The sequence below is a fragment of the Talpa occidentalis genome, unplaced genomic scaffold, assembly GCF_014898055.3.
Source record: "Talpa occidentalis isolate TD23 unplaced genomic scaffold, MPIMG_talOcc4v2.1 talOcc4.2, whole genome shotgun sequence".
Classification (NCBI taxonomy): Eukaryota; Metazoa; Chordata; class Mammalia; order Eulipotyphla; family Talpidae; genus Talpa; species Talpa occidentalis.
This window is the reverse complement of record NW_023602073.1, coordinates 102,138,435-102,156,620: the sequence shown is the minus strand read 5'-3', so window position 1 is coordinate 102,156,620 and position 18,186 is coordinate 102,138,435. Positions and strand designations below refer to the sequence as shown.

The window sequence follows — 18,186 nt, the reverse complement described above, 5'->3', positions numbered from 1 at the left end:
CACATAAAGAGATTACAAATAGGTAGATGGGAAGATTTGCAAAGATAATATTTTCAAGGATGCACACTAAATTTATAACAATGATTATCTAAATGCAGAGACCCGGGATTTGGAGAATATTTGCAAGTGGAATTTTCTTTCTTTACGATCTCATTTTGACATTTTATTAAAACTAGCATGCACTGCTTTCTTCCTTTTTCATAAAATATTTCTTTTAAAAAAGTTAACAGGTAAATAAGACATAGATCCATACTTCAAGGAGTTTACAACAAAAGATGTGAAGAAATAGACACCTCGATCAATATGTGGAATGCAAAGATGTGTTCCTTCTATGGAATCAGAGGAAAGAAGACTTTACATTGTCTAAAAAATTGGATAAGTTTACTTAGAAAAAACACACTTTGTGATCCAATGTGAGCTCATCAGTAGGTTAAGAAGAGGAAAGTCATTCTAAAAAGAGATAATCGAAACTATTAAGTGGGTATAGACTTTCAAATCAATAAAATGTGCAGAAATCGTGGCTACTTACTTAGTACCCAGATCATTTTATTGCATTACTATTTTTGAAGGTCATATGCAAAAATGGGTATAATATGCCACCTTTGACAACCTGAGGAATGGTGGTACTATCAATGTAATTGGACATAAGGCATGAAGATCGAGTTTGAGGGTAGCAATAATGAATTTAGTTTTTAATATGTCAAATTGAGGATTGGAAGACTGGAAGAGTCTGACAACAAGGAATAGCAAATCATGAACACGCAGGACATATTTCAATTCATAACATTGGATTAACTGGCCATGGAGATTGAGTCTGGTGAGAAGAAGCCCAAGAATGGTTCCCTAGGCCATCTATGGACCAGCAACAAGGGCCATCTCCTGGGAGCTCATTTGAGACACAAAATTTCAGGCCCTAATCCAGATCTGTTGAAGCAAAATTTGCATACTAATATTCCCCAGGTGATTTGTATGCACAGTAAAATAATAAGCACTACTCTAGAGAACATCAAACCTTGAGGGTCAATTAAAGAAGAAGGGGTCAGTGTACAAGAAAGAAATGGAAGCTAAGCAATAGGCTGCATATTCCATATTTATAGAAAACATGGTGAGAGGGCCATGGAAAATCCATCAAGAATTTACTTTTCTTTTTTACAAGAAAAATCCTGATGGCGCTAAATATCTTCCTTTTTCTCCCCATCCACTCTAATCATGTTTATTGTGCTTCTGACACCTTCCATTATCCTTTCCACAGCTCATTATTTCAGTAGAAATTGTGCTGCTCTCTTCACAATGAACATGATATTGTTTCTGTGGCACCAGCAGCAACTTTGTGTTCATTCATATACACATATTAAAGAGTGGATTATCATTAATTATGCACTAAAATGTTCTTGGCAACAGCCTAAGTGACAAAACATTTGCTTTTGTCAGAGTTCTATTAGGTGAACCCAAGTTGAACCACGAAGAAATATGACACTTTTCTTTATTTTAATTTGTATCACAAGGTCAGGATCACGACAGTGACTTTATTTTGCACATTATTTTTTCTATCATTGTAATGATGCTAATGGAATTCTTTTAACTAACTGTTTTTATCAGGTCTACAATATATTTATTGCATATTAGGAAAAATTTCATGTTCACATAACTTAATCTTTGGGAGGATCAATTCAATAATAAAAATATACTTTTATAAAGTACATCATTGTTTAAAAGAGTTCAAATGATACTATATTTTTGTGATTTATAGCCAATTAAAGCAGAAATTAGAACAAATAAAGAAAATTATAATGTCTATGGAAGTTTCAATTTTCTATCAAAGAAACACTTCCATATTACCAAACAGCTTATGTCAAAAGTTACATTTGACTGTAGACATGATTGGAGTCTTATCACTTACTTTTAAAGTATTCATTAAAAAAAAACCTTAAAAGAAAATTTTCTCAAAGGTAAGTCTAGTGCTAGTTTCCTTGCAAATGCAAATTACATTATAATTTTTCCATTACTGATTAGTTTCAGATCATAAGTAATTTCAAACAATTTCTTCATAATCTCCTTTGGTGCATGGTAGATCCTCAAAGTTTTGTTGTTGTTTTTTATATTTACTCAGGGAACCACCAGATATTTCTCTGAGCAAAATTTTTTTGAATGCAGACACAAATGAATAATAAGCCCAAATTTATTGACATTTGTTGTATCTAATCTGCTACTCTGTTACAAAGAAAATTAGTATTATGTGAGATTGATGCATTTACAGTGTTGTTCCTTAAACAAAAATAATACACCTTTAAAAAAAATGTAGTAACTCAAAATCAGTTAAAATTTAAAGAGTACTGGAAGTCTACCACAAGGACAGAAATGAAACCAGAATCATATTTCCTAACTCTGAGTATAGGTTTTTTTTTTTTTATTACAAAATTCCATTTATTAAATTCCTACTTTTAAGTGGCCTGATATTGTATAAATCTACTATTGTATAAATAATAGACTGATATTATATAAATCTATTGCTATTTTATAGATCTGGGCCTAATAAAACAGACTTTTCCCCTTACTTGTGCTCAACTACAATGCATTTCTTGAGTTCATATAGCCAGAATAAGAAATTAGAGAAACTAGCTATCGGCAGAAAACAGCATTCCTTACAAATGCTAAGAATACTGTCATATGACTATCTCCATGATATCAGATTAAACAGACAGCTATCAAAAAAGTGAAATGTTATATACACACATAACACATACACATGAGTACACTATATTAGGTGGATACACAGTAGTTCTTAATGGATCTTTGCACAATTGCTCAACCTGATTTTTCTGATAGAATATTTCTTTCATGCAGTAATCTGAGAGGAGCTGCCAGATTTTCCATTAGAGTAACAAGTTCAACATGTTAACATGGAAACAATCACTGATAAAGAAGATAATGGAGGGATAAATTCTATTAGAGTAATAATTTTTATAAAGATTTTTATATGTGTCAAATATATCAAGTAGTGAAGGATTCCACAATCAATGTGAGCTTCGACTTTAGATTTATAGATGACTAAATAAAATGATAGAATATGAATCTGGTTGTCAATCCCAGACCAGCCCAAGTCAAATCAGTGACTTTAGGAATTTGCTATATTCCTTGTGATATTATTTTCTTTATCTTGGATATCTTTATCTTGGAGGTATCTCAACCTTTCAGTAGTCCCAGGGCATCTTAACATTTTCTATTTCCCAGGAATCCCTTTTGTGGTCCAGTGGGGCACTCCTGTCCTCAGCAACACCAGACACTACTAACCTTTGCTCCTTCCCAACTTCCTGCCCATATCCCATCTACAAGTATACCTAATTTCATCCCCAGAGTATCAAACTTATTCTCATATGACTATACTAGCAGTATGTAAATAGGCATTATATATATGCTTATGCTCCATTTATATGTTCCATACCTCTTATATAACTTCTTTTGGATATCAGACATTATCTTCTCAGACTCTTCTAAATGCAGAGAGACTTTCAAAATTCCTCAAACTATATTGTGAGACTAGTATTTGTAATAGTTTACATAGGAATGGACTCACCTTGTGTAAATGATGCACTTTGAAATTCACCAATTATTGTAGGAAGAATCTCCAGTTATTTCTAATGTGTTGACCTTGATTGCCTATCAAGGACAGAAATTTATTAGAATTTCTTCATTTCTTCCTGTAATTCAGTAAGTATAAACCCAAATAAGCCTTAGGACCTTTTATACAACTTTCTCAATTTTTCTTACAGGTTACATAACTATTGTGGCTGTTTAATTTAGTTACATAGAGCTGAATGGAGATGAGAGGTTCTAAATTCTTATTAGCCAGGTTAAATTCTGGGGTTCTGGTCTGAACTTTTTTTTCCCTGAGCTTTTTGAGGGAGAGTTGACAAATAAATTTGTGATATGCTTAAAGTATAAAAGCGGATTATTTGATGCATGTATTTATTTTGAAATTATTATTAACTAGTGTATAGTGTATTAATCACCTTACATTGCTACTTTTTAATTTCATTGTTCGGTAAGTATGCTTAAAATTTACTTTCTTATCAAATTTCAAGTAAGCAATACAGAATTAGTAATTATATTCACTATGCTGCACATTAGATCTTCAGAATTTATATATCTTATAACTGGGGTCAAGTTATTTAATGCAGACCCATCACCACAAGCAATATATCCCAATTAGACTCATAGAACCACCTAAGAGAAACCATATAGATGAATCACAGCTCAGATTTGAATGCCTGAATGGCAACTATAAATCTTTTTTCTCCATTAAAGACATGAACAATTAGAAATGTATCTTTATTCCATGTGACAAATCAAGTCTCAGAAAAGAATTCCTTATATTAATATTAGAACAATATTTCATGTTTTCAAGCCATGAGAATACAACTCATAACTGATTCTGAAAACAGAAAACCTAATTATTGTGGTATTTCTTCAATTCTCTCCACTGTTCCCTCCAGGCAGTACTTAAGTTCTAGTTATTACACCTGTATGTTGAATGTAGAACATGCATTTCCAGATAAAATCTTAACTCTGATCTACTATATCCCCCTGTAAATGGAGGGATAGAGTACTGAGGAGCTGGAAAACTGCAGTCCATATTACTCCAATGGACACCGTGTGATTCATGTATATTTAAAAGACCACATGTGAGGATGAACATTACCTTCTTGTGCTTCCTATGTAACATCAGGAACACTGCTTTCACACCCTAGTCTATACTATTTTTTCCAAAGCATCTATTTTCTATCAAAGGAAATCAAAGTGAAAGGAAGAGTCAGAGAGTGCTGGTTTATTATTTGCTGTGTTGGAAGGAGAGCAAGCACTCCAGATCACCTGCCTTTTACAAAACCTCTTTCCAAAGCACTAACAGTATATTTTAGGAAAACCTTGACTGCCATTATAGCCCATCTGCTCTTTAATAACTCAAGGCACTATGGAATAGAAGCTTTTTAACCTCCACATGCATGCTTTACAAATAATTTCTGCATAATTTTTAGTCTTCATTATATATTTCCTTCTGGCATTTTTACTTTGGCCTGATAATTTAAGGCACAATACTTAAGGCAAGAAATAGAAAGTAAATCATTTTTTCTCTCTTTATAAGGTGTAAAGCTTTCATAAAATGGTCTGAATCTCCTTGATAGTCTTTGGCCACAAATCTCCCCCTTGCCCCCAACCAGGCTAGGAAATATTTCCAGAATTCTGTTTGCAGATATATAATGCATTTTTTTTCTTTATTTCCAGCAGTAGTAATTTTACTTTGATCTCATAGCTACCAAACCATTAACCATAAGGAAGCTCATAAGCAAGGTACAAGGCAGGCAATGTCTGATTTCCAGGAGAAGGTCATAACCCAGAATTTTTTTTTTAAATAACTATTACAATGAGGAACAGGGTACAGACACAAAAGGAATAGTTATAATTTATGCCTGACTTATTTCAGCAGAATATAGTTTATTTATAAACTGCTTATGGCAAACTCTGTATGCCCCTGTTCTATGCATGTGCTGAACTGTCTTCTGGTAAATTATTTAAATTACACCTAGCAGTAATTCCTGAGGACTTTCATACTTCATTTTCTCTATTAATGTAACAGGGAAAAGCTGCTTTGCGAGGATTGCTCTAAATTCCCAGAGTGTGAGTTCCAGACTCTGTATGTGTTGCATTATGCCTGTCAAAAAACTTGTCTTCTCCTGAAATTTATTACTGAAGTTTCTCCACCCGAGCTACTCATTGAAGCCTTACAGAAAGCTCATACATGATTTAAGCAGCTAACAGCACTGAAAGAAATAGGTCAGGTTAAAAAAAACCCTGAATTTAAGCTACCTTCACTTATTACTTATGCAAGATTATGCATAATTTAGCACACTGCTGAATATGCAAGGCCAGAATAATTGTTTACCAAAATATTTACTCTGACTTGGTACCTGTGTTTTAGTGAGATAAGGTGACTTCTCAGCATTTGCTAATCACTTTTGAATTAAAACACAATGAGTGAGTTTTTTGATTGGATTGATAACTGCACAACAGTATATGCAAACAGAAATCTTGTTTAACAACTTCATTCAAGTAAAATACATGATACTGTTGTACAATCTGAGCTGTTTCATTAAAGTCGTCCCATTTTAGAAAACATTTCATCCTTTTTCTCCCCCTTGACTATAAGCCTATCACATACACATACAAATGCTATAAAAAAACTTCTTTATGAAATGAGCTACTTTTTTTCTTTCTAATTTAAGCTGACAGTCACATAACAATTTTCTAAAGTTTGTAGAAGCAGACAAAGGGGAAATGTCACTAATATGAAGGAGCAAGTTGGGTCCAAATTAGGTTCTCTAGGTTAGCGATTTTCCAAATTTGAAGGCATATAGAATATAAGCCTCATTTGATAGAACTATTATTTTTTTATTTTCAACTTTTTAGATTAATTTTTTAAAAGAAAAAGAATCCTGTTCTTAGAAAGGAGTTTTGTTTGCAAGTATTTAACACACAAAAAGATCAGCATTACCTAAGTCAAAATTTAAAATTCTATAATCCATTTGTCCTAAAATCGTTAAAAATTAAAAAACAAAAGTTTCAGGGATACTATAAATTCATTAACTTACATTATTTGAACAAAACCAGATTTTATGAACAAGGTATTGCTTTATAATTCTGAAAGAATTGTCATATTTTAGCTCCTACGTTGAACAAACTAAGGATTGACTTGTGAATTTTTTAAATAAGAAAATTTCTGGGAGGAACCATAGGACATGTTTAATAGAATCTTAAGGAAACAGCACCAAAGTAAATATAGAAATAAAATAAAAGTATAAGTAAATTCTTTCATACATTTATCATAATGTAAATACAATACAATGCAATACAATAGGAAAGATAAGGGATCTCTAAAATCAGGATAACATCTAAAATGTTTAAATTCAAAAACATATTTGAATATTTTCAAAGGGTTAATAATTTCAACTTTTGAAGTGAGAGCAGAAATTAAAAAGCAAAGATAGACAGGTTTGACTAAATAGAAATTGAAACCCAGTTACAAATTTTCAGAATAAAGAAGAACATGACCAACATAAAAAATATTTACAGCAACTTTGGCAATATTTATATTATATAAATCATTGTGAAACTGATAAGAAATATATTCAGGGCCTCCCTGGTGGCCTAGGTGTTAATTCTCAACACCATTACCTGTATGGCCTGAGTTCGATCCCTGGTCAGGCAGCTAACCCACATATGGCGCAGCAGACCTCTCTTGTCTCTCCCACAGATCCCCTTAGCAGTGTATTTCAACAAATTTGCCTATTCTGTTCCCCTCTCTGTCTTTGATGAATCCTCTCATACCTCCACCTCTGGCCTATACCCAAGTTCTTCTATGCAAAACAAAATGAAACTAAACAAAATAACAACAATAATATATATATTCAGATACAAAATGGGTAAATTTATATAGTACAAAAGACAAAATGAACAACCAATTCATGTATTAGATAAATAGAAGAGAATATAACACATGTGTTATCAGATAGATTACAATTTAAATAATAAATGATATTATTTTTCTGTCAAACTGAATTTTTAAATCATGAGACAGTAATGTGGGAGAAAAGTTAATGCTATAATTATTTATTATACACATAAAGTTTAAATATTCAAATATGAACTATTAGTGTCATAATCCAGAATTTCTATATTAATTTTAATATCCCTATACAAGTTAAAAATGAACTTGTTTATATTTTGTGCTAATTTTACAATAAATGTTGCCTAGTTCCACAACTTATTTCTTTTGCTTTTTTTTTTAATTTAAAATGTTTTCTTACAGGGCCTCCCTGGTGGCACAAGGGGTTAAGACGCAACCTATGAAGGTATCGGCAGCCTCGGCAGCACGAGTTCTATCCCCAGCCAGGGAGATAACCACACGACACAGCAGACCTCTCCTGTCTCGCCTGCTGTTCCCCTCAGCAGTGTATTTCAGTCAGTCTGCCTGTTCTGTTCCCCACTCTGTCTCTGGTGAATTCTCTCACCCCCCGTATCTCTGGCCTGTACCCCAGCTCTTGTATACATAAATAAATAAATCTTTAAGAAAATAAAATAAAATGTTTTCTCATAATTGCGCTTGCTCTTTGTTAATGCTTGTAGAAAGTGGAACATGGTAGAAAATGAGAAATATTAACTAAAATACTAAGTTAATGACAATTTATATATTTTTTTGCTGAAAATATTTGTAGATATTTTACTTTTTTATTTTTTTAATAATAAATTTTATTTTTATATTCCCCATATAATTGCAACCCCCTTATTTGGACCCCAATCCCTCCCTCCCGCCCCCTACCCCCATAGAGTGTCTCTGGTTCATAGTTTTTTGTTGATTTTGATTTTCACTTTCTTATAGTTATTCATTTTCCTGGTCCCTTATTTAAGTTTTCTAGATTCCTGCTATGAGTGAGACCATCCGGTATTTTTCTTTTTCTTTCTGGCTTATTTCGCTGAGCATGATCCCTTCCAGCGCCATCCATGTTGCTTCAAATTGCATGTGTTTATCTTTTTTGAATGCTGAGTAATATTCCATGGTATATATGTACCACATCTTCTTGATCCAGTCATTTATTTTTGGGCATTTGGCAATTTATATTTTTAAAGGAAATTATTGCTTTCTCTATGTGAAATCATTTTAAAAGGTACTTTATAGGATTTTTTAATGGATACACTATTATCCCAGATTTCTCAAGTTAACTGAATTTGATGTCCAATGTCTCATATGTATAGTCAGTTATAAAATATTTTTGCAAAATTTCCTCCAAGAGTATCCTCTATTTCTGGTCCTTTCAGACATTTAGAAACTAGGGTAAAACTAAAGAATTTTCTGAAAAAATATTTGAAGTATATGAAATATCCAAAAACATTCCTAATATTAATCAATTCATACTGCATTTTAATTTTATTTTGCTGCATCAGTATTGTAAGAAAATTCAAACTTTGAGAGACTTGTCACCAAGAAATAATAAACCTAGGTCAGTATTCTTGCCTTACTGCTTGAGGCCAAATTTCCTCTTTTGCCATCTTTAATATAATCTTTATTAGGGCTAATCAGTAAAACACTTACATAAAATAATGCATTTTTACACTATACTAGGGAGAAATAAAAAAAGGAGGGAATTGCAGTTTATTTCTAATCTGTGTGCAATGACAGCTCAGTGTTATGTTCTCATTACAGACTGTGAATCTTAAAAATCACAGTCCTGCTTCCTGATTGGAAAGGTAGACCGCTATTTAAAGGCCCTATAAATCAGGCATAAAATACTTTCATTCGGTATTCTTTTCTGAATCAAAAGAACTGATTCTGAAAAAAAAAGGGTATACTTTTCACTAATGCATTATTAACAAAGATTTACATGAAATGATCATGATATGATACAAGATATAAAAAGTAGATATAAGAACACCATGTGCATATTTAGGTTACTGTTATGAAATTTTTTTTTCTAGTCATGATTTCCATATTAGTATGCTATGCAGACCAGGAAGCACATGCTATTTTCTTTGGTTTGTAATCTCCCCAACAAAACATACCATGTCTCACTATTGCCTATTATCTGAATTCTTTAGGTCTGATTCTTTAGGTTAATATTATATTCTTTAGGTTAATATTACAACTAAATCTACATATACAGTTATATGAAATGCATAATGGTAATTTCTTTTTTTTTTTTAATAAATTTTATTGTTATATTCCCCATACAATTGCAGCCCCCCCATTCTGACCCCAATCCCTCCCCTCCCACCCCGCCCCCCTAAAAGTGTCTCTGGTTCATAGTTTTTTGTTGATTTTGATTTTCACTTTCTTATAGTTATTCATTTTCCTGGTCCCTTATTTAAGTTTTCTAGATTCCTGCTATGAGTGAGACCATCCGGTATTTTTCTTTTTCTTTTTGGCTTATTTCGCTGAGCATGATCCCTTCCAGCGCCATCCATGTTGCTGCAAATTGCATGTGTTTATCTTTTTTGAATGCTGAGTAATATTCCATGGTATATATGTACCACATCTTCTTGATCCAGTCATCTATTTTTGGGCATTTGGGTTGTTTCCAAAGCTTAGCTATTGTAAACAGTGCTGCTATAAACACAGGGGTGCAGGTGTTCTTTGGAATTGATGTTTCTGTGTCCTTTGGGTAAATTGCTGGATCATATGGAAGCTGGATCATATGGAAGCTCTATGTTTAGTAGGTCCAGAAATCTCCATACAGCTTTCCACAGTGGTTGGACCAGTTTGCACTCCCACCAACAGTGCAGAAGAGTTCCTTTTTCTCCACACCCTCGCCAACATTTGTTGTTGCTAGTTTTTTTAATATGTGCCATTCTCACTGGTGTAAGATGGTATCTCATGGTAGGGTAATTTCAATAATAACAGATCTCTCCCAACCAATATTTTCATTTATATTGTGATTTCATATCATACCTAATTCCTGACTTTAATTTTCAATTTGTGAAAACAACCTTGGATTTCCTCAGTCTTACTTTATTTTTTCATCAACTGTATTATGACCTATTTAACAATTTCATATGAAATTTCTAGATGCTTTTGTTCATAATGCATCATTGCTTTGTTTATTATTGAGAAAATGTATGGTCTGCTCTTTGCTAATCCCTATATACTATATTCAAAATGAATACCATCGATACCCTGCAGGAATTTGCAACTATTGAAGAGAGAATGACCAAAAAGGCATTTTCTGCCAATAAGAATATTCCAGCAAAGACTAGGAAGACACTGTCCTCAGAGAGAGGCATCTAAATTAGTTTGAGGATATTAATGGCAAACTGTGAAGGATTATCCATCAGTTGGGATATGAAGAATTAACAGGAATTAGACAAGTCAAGAACTAAGGGTGAAGTGGGATAGGGCAAAGATTTTCAAGGCCAAATGTAGGATAAATAGTCCTCAGCTTATAGTTGGGAGAAAGCATTTCTTTTGAGAATGATTCTTTAGGTTAATATTACATCGGGGACAGCAACTAAATCTACATATACAATTACATAAAATACATAATGGACTCTCATTGATCTTTCTCTTCATCAAAATAATACAAAAAGCTTTACTGCAGAACACCCACAATATTACTCCACGTTTATTACAGTTTTATTGAAGATTTAGATGATTTAAACATGTCAATAAACAGTTGTTCATATTCTGAACCATTTTTTTTACATCTATATAAGCATATCCAACTATCCTTTAAGTTTTTCTTAGAGGTTAGCATTTTATTTTAGACTTCTACTACCTTCAACATCTAGAAGAGTACTTGGGAAATAGTGTACATTTGGCAAATACACTTATGATAATGAGTGAAAACAAATATTCTACTTAGTATTCCGATTAAGAAAGTATTGGCAATAATAGTTCCTTTAGGATTATATTAGTAATTAGATATTATCTTACTAATGCAATGTTTTCAATTATAAGAGATTAAAAATCAGTGTTTCATTGAATATTAATATTTATATACAGGAGTATGTATGTCTCTTTTGAGCAAAAATATAAAGGCATATGTAGTAAGTTTTATGTAGAATCATGTTTTTTTTCCTTTACGAAAGGTTAATCACTAAGGTTCCTAATGAATCAAGAAAATACTATATAATTTACAATATATTTTCCTTTCTGTCACAATATTTACTTTTTTTGTCACTAAGTATCTTTATCAGGCTAAAAAAATCTCAGTATTTGCAAATGATTTTCTTGTATTAATTTAAAAATATTTGGTACCAATTAATAGAAATGGAATTCTCATTAGTTTTACAACAAAGTAGAAACTAAAGGGGGAAATAATTTCTATCTCAGAATTTTATACTCAAAATGAAAATCAGAACTGCTACAGATAGATCAGGCATTTGAACCTCAGAGGCAACTGGATGGAGAAATTCAAATGTTTCTGGAACACTGCTTCTTCACTTGTTTTCTTTGATTCTTTCTACAAGCTATTAGTATACTTTCTTTGTAGATCTGCACTTTTCATGTAGCCATAGATGGTTCCAAAGTTATGCATTTTATAGCTTTAGTTATTAGAGAGAAAATGAAATGTCAAATTTCAAATTAAAAAAAAAAAGGGAAGGGAGGGAGAAGGAAGAAAATGAACTATGACAGGTCAAGTTAGGATCAAGTATTTACCCCTGGATGGACAGTAGGCAGGGGGTAAGTTTACAAAGATTGAATCAGATTAAGTAGTGGAGATTTGTAAGGTATACCTGGTATACACTTTGGGTAGGGCAATTCTGAGCTGAAGATGAGCAAGCTGAATGCTAGTTACATGAATAAATTCTAATTTTATCTTTCTTTCAATTAAATAATAAATATCCAGTAGTTGCCCAGTGAATTTTAATAAATGATCTCAATATTCTTCTTTTAATATACAGAGATGGTCTATATTGAATGAGCATTCTCTGTATCACATTAACATACCTTTTAAACAGGCATGGTTTGTCATTTATTAGGGTCTCTAATACTTGCTCATTTTTTAGTGCTAATGATTTTAAAATATGCATCTGAAAGTGTCCAGTAAAAGTCAAGATTGAAAAACCATCTTAGACACCACTAGTGCTATATAAGAATAACCATGCAAAAACAGGTCGATTAGGTTGTCTTTAAACTAGCAAAATCTGTCACAACAGATGTCATTAGTCATCTGTAGGAGGAAATCAAGAGACTATCTAATAATTCAGCCTCCCATGCAGAAGCTTTCCTAAAATGAGAAAAAGCTTTGGGTAGGCCAACTTGAGAATTCTGGACTGATCAGCATTGGTATTTTTCATTGTGAGTTAATAAATTGTCATTTGATGTTTAATACAGCATTCTCTGTGAACATGATAAATGGGTGTCCAGTGTATGGGACCCGTGAACTCTTGGTGTGCTGACCAAAACAAATTGCTGATCCTGAAAGGCTGAGGGCCAGGACCTGAGACGTGGCAAGTTTACCAACTGAGAGAAAAATTTTTTGGCTACCCGTTTCATTGTAAAAGGTCTTCAAAATGCAAAAGGTGTGCCTAATTTGTTTTGGTAGTTTTTCCATAATAGGAACATTAAACAATTATTAAACACATTTCCAAAAAAAAAGAAAAAATCACTTGCATCCCTCCTATTTCCTTGTAATTGATTTCTAAGGGAAAACATTTTCATCACTTCTTAAGGAGACCACAGTCTTCTTACCATGTCAGCATCAGACCCCTGATTATATTTCATTCCCAGCTTACTGTGCACAGTCTGTTGGCTGCAAACATATATTTCTGCCAAGTTAAGTTTGTATACATGTCTGCATTTCTATATAATGGAATGTTTATGCCACCGAAGGATTTCAAATGGCATAACTTTGGAATAAAAACTTGCAGATTCCCAAAGTGACTCTAAACAGGATCAGGCAAAACCTTATATAGGCAAACAAATAATCTTAATCTCATTTTGTCTCACTCCCCATCCTTTTTAAACAATGATTCTTACTAAAGTTATAGAAAGCAGTACTGGCAGCAATTTCATTGCTATGTTATCAGCAATGAAAAAGGAAATAGGACTCAATCACTGATCATTAAATCTTTTTATAATCCCCTAAAACACCCCAGCTGATTTCTCTTGCCCTATTAAGCTCTTGTATATAGGTTAAATTTCTGTTAATAAAACACATCTCTCAATCACAGAACAATTTGAAACTAGTACCCCAACACAAAACTAGATGTTAAAGTGTTTAGCTTTCATAAAAATATTATGTAAGTTTTACTTTACCTTTAGTTATTTATTTCTTTGCATGATATTGAATGCACTAGTGAAGCTCTCCAAAGTAATTTGTTTTCAAATGAAAGCAAATAAGGTAACTATATTCAATGAAGACATAATATTATTTATTTTCCATTATATTATTAAGCTCAAATATATACCAATAAGGCTAAACACAACTGAAGTCCACAAATTGCTGACACCATGCCATCTGTTCCATTATTTTTCCACCTGGAATTCTCTTGCAGTCGTTCTCTATCATTAAGTAGCAGATTTTTTTTTTCTTCTCCCAAAGACCAGCTAAAACGTCACTGGTTTGAGAAACCCGCAGCACTATGACCATCCCTTTACCGTGATGTATACACAGTCTGTTTACAAATCAACTCTTCTCCACCTATCTCACACTTCCATCTACTGCTTTGCATTGTGTGCAGGTTGCTTTGCGGCCCATTTCTTTTGCAAATATATTTTAAATGTATATTTAAAAGGTCCATATATCCTACTTTTTTCTTCCCCTATGGATCATCTCTATATTCCATAGCAATTTATTATTGTCATACATAGTAGTCATTTATAAGACCTATACCAAGTGAATGGAAGTTTTTTTAAGTGTCCTTTTCTCTTTTTAAGTCAATTCATAGCTTTCTCACATGTCTAAGACTATCTCCATTTCATTCTTTCTCAATCATAAAAGGGTGATGATATAAAGAATCAGATTATGTGACAAATTCTTTGAAGCAAGACAGAATATTATACATAATACATAAATAAGTAATAAATAAAACAGAGAACCAGTACTTAATTTTTATGTCGTTGCTTGTTCTCCAGTCACAATACGAAGATGACAAAGGTTATGAATAAATGTTTATTAATTATATGAATGAAGTAAAAATAGGTTTAGGCCTAAATAGGTAATTAGGAGGCTACAATGTGATTTCAGGGAAAACAAACTATAGTTGCCTAATTCAAAATAATGATGTTTCCATTTCTGCTTTCACTATTTGTGGAGTTCTTAAATTTTTGGTTGAAAAACATGGGTCTTGCCTCATGTACATAAAGGCTAGCACCCTACACTTACATTGCTACTAGACCCTGAGTTTGTATACTTAGGTTGCACTGATATCCTGTTGAAATTCAGGACATATAAAGTTTTAATACCTTGCTGAAATGTAAGATACAAAGTGAGTGATTATCAAAGACTTCATTATAAAAATAGACTTGGGGAAAAAACATATGATTCAACCTTCAGCAGCATGAAGTATATGTTTTAATGTTCCTTTTTAGATGTACAGAGACTAGAACCATTAGCAAAGAAAATATAGGACCAGGGAACACATTTGAACTGAACTGGTGTAACATAATAATGAGTTCAATATTTTCTGGATGTGGTATGCCTATTTGAGTTGGTGTCCACTGTAATCTACTTGAGATTTGGAGAATTAAGTCCTCAATATCTTACAAAGAGGTTGTACAGGAATCGTTTGAATTCAGCTGCAAAACTATCTGGTTTTAATCAGGGAATTTCTATTACTGACTAGCTTGTGAACTTGGGCAATGTCCTTAACCTCTGTGGGAATGTTTTGTCATCAATAAAATGAAGTAGAGATTATTTTGAGAATTAAATGTCTTAATACATTTAAAGGGCTTAGAATTATGTCTGGGACACACATATTAAATACATGTAAACTTGTTATTACTATTATTGTTGTTGTTAGAGAATATAGGAAAAGCAATTTAATCTTCAATGATTTAAGCATTTCAGACTCTGAGAACACTTCTAATTCAATAACTTCTTTCTTAAAATAAAGTGTTATCAGCAGTTTATTCCTTTTCACTATAAAATTCCAATTCACAAACATTCTTCTCCTAGCCCCATGCCCCTTCAGGAAGCTGCAAAGTTAATGCTTAACTGAACTAGTATTTAAGATGATAACGACTAGACTGATGTATACAGATTGAGGGAAAAAATTCTCTGATTTGCACTAAACCATGCATTCCTTTAGTCTCTTCACCACTGTGACAGATTTCTTCCCAACTACATGGAAATTTGACTCTAATCAATCAGAGTGGCTCAAACCTTGCTCTGCCCTCCTTCCCACTTGGTTTTCTGTGGCGCAAGGATAACTATAAAATCACAAATATTTCATATATTAATACTGAGAATACTAATCTTTCTAAATTTAATAAAATGATCAGATATTTTCAGTATGGGAAATTTCACTGTTTGGTCATAAAGTTAAATGTTTGATTGAAAAGCTAGAATTTTTTCAGAAGAAAATATTCCTATGTTCCTGATTTCCTTTTCAACTTCTTGTAAATGACTTTTATAAAGATTATTTGGTTATTTTGACACTCTTAGAGGTTTTTAATTGTTAATGTAGGAAAAGCCTAAAAAAGTAACTACTAATTTTGGATTCCATGGGATTTCAACATCTCTGTTTTTTTTTTTTTTTCTGATTAATGAAATAGCAATAGCTTCCAAAGTGTCCTTTAGTAACAAATGACATTTGAAGAAAGAATACCAGGAAAAGAAAATGTATTTAAGCAAATCTGTAACAATGCAAAACAAGCCACAGACATTGAGCTCTTGAACCCACTATTTTAGGAAGTAAAACCTTTCCTTAAAAATTTCCTTTCCACACTATCTATAAAATACAATATGCAATTCGCCCCACACTAAGTGGTATCTAGTGATTCTGCATTTCTGGATGTTGTGAGAGAGTAGGAGAGTGGCTGAGAGCCAGATGGGGTTCTAGCGAGGAGGGGCAGCAAGATTGAATTCAAGTAGTTTTCTATAGGAGCATTTCTAGTAAAGTGTCTGAACTTATTTGAACAGGACTTGTACCCTGAAGCCTCCACTAATTTGTTGTGATTTATATTCTCATTCTAAATGAATATTCACTTTTTTACATAATTTTTAACACAAATTATTATAATTTTTTATTTAAGAAGACAAGGACTCCGCCTCAGAAATTACGTTAACAATAGGTCCCACAAGACATGAATCTGTCCATTTCTTGACTACTGGCTGATTTTATGATAATTCACCTCTCATGGTGATTTTCTTTGATATTTAATTGAAAAGCATATTCATACTTGAATATGCAAATACAAATACAAATATATATTTTGCAAATACAAATACAAATATATATTTTCTAGGTTTCACATATATTATGTGATGGGGTCTTTACAATAAAGTGCAAATAAGGTTGATATTGATATCACCTTTAAATTATAGATGAAAGTACTTAAATTCATAGAGACCTTCTATTGTGCTCCAGTAGAGAAAATGTAAATAGGTGGGTTATTGCTATTTTGACATGAGCTTCCATTTTGAAAAAACATCTTCTGTATTCTGAGAGAAATAAGGTGAGAATTAACTGAGAAGGAAGCCTGGTTCTGCATCATATTTACTAATATTTTATTTACTCACCCTATATTAAATGCATGCCAAAAGAATACTAGATGACTAAGTAACAAGAGACTTGAAAAGTGAATATTGAAAAAGTGAATATTGAAAAGTGAATTTTAAATGTATCTTACTTATTTTGCATTTTTAAGACTATTGTCATGATTTAATTTTTAAGGTACAGGGTCCTTTTTGTCTTTAATATTAACAAAATGACAATCATTGGGTATATTTTTTTCCTGAATCATTCTATTAAATGATTTTAAATATCTTAAAGTATGATTGCTTTTATTTTTAAAATAAGCTGCATAACTACAGAGTCCCATAGAGAAATAGCAGCAATACCACACAAGGTGGTTAAACAGCTTATGAATTAAGCTCCATATAAGCAAATTTCTTTGTAAGTAATTTATATTGTATGGTAAACTTGTATCCAACTAGAACAGCAAATTAAAACATTAATCACATCTGTAAAATTTAGGGCCTTGTGCATACAGAAAAAAATATTAGGGAAATACATTTTCTTGTATTGCTGAAATAAATATTCCACATATGGAAGCCAGTCTAATCCTTCTCATTATAGTGTGGATGAAGATGAACATTAAGCCCATATAACATTTCTTCCTGAATTAGTCGATAGCTCATTTTAGTAGGTAGCACATATTTCCCAACCTGAAATGCCCATGTTCAGTCAGATTTGCAGTCCCTTTTTCCCCTCGCTGCTCAGGCTTCCCATCACTGTTAGGTAACCACTGTGATTATTCTGTATCACATACTGATGAGATGGCAAAACAGTTACAAGCTTTCTTCCCTGCATTAAGCAGGTTGTAAGCCATGGAAAACCAACTTGCCCTGAAATTATCAAGCATTCTGGTACTCTGTAGCTGCACCAATGCAGGCAGTCTGCCAAAAGCCAGCCAAGACTCCAGCCCCTATTCTCAAGCACATTTCAATCCAGCTGTTCCTCACAAAACATCCA

General features: G+C 32.5%; 1 long non-coding RNA gene across 2 annotated transcripts in view; it reads right to left on the bottom strand.

The window, feature by feature from the left end:
• Positions 1 to 3,631: 3,631 nt before the first annotated feature.
• The window catches only part of LOC119253392 (uncharacterized), a 163,272-nt gene continuing 148,717 nt past the window's right edge, over positions 3,632 to 18,186 (bottom strand). For both annotated transcript variants that reach the window (XR_008553299.1, XR_008553298.1), the window contains one exon: positions 3,632 to 3,657. This is a non-coding gene — a long non-coding RNA (uncharacterized LOC119253392). The remainder of the gene's footprint in view (positions 3,658 to 18,186) is intronic.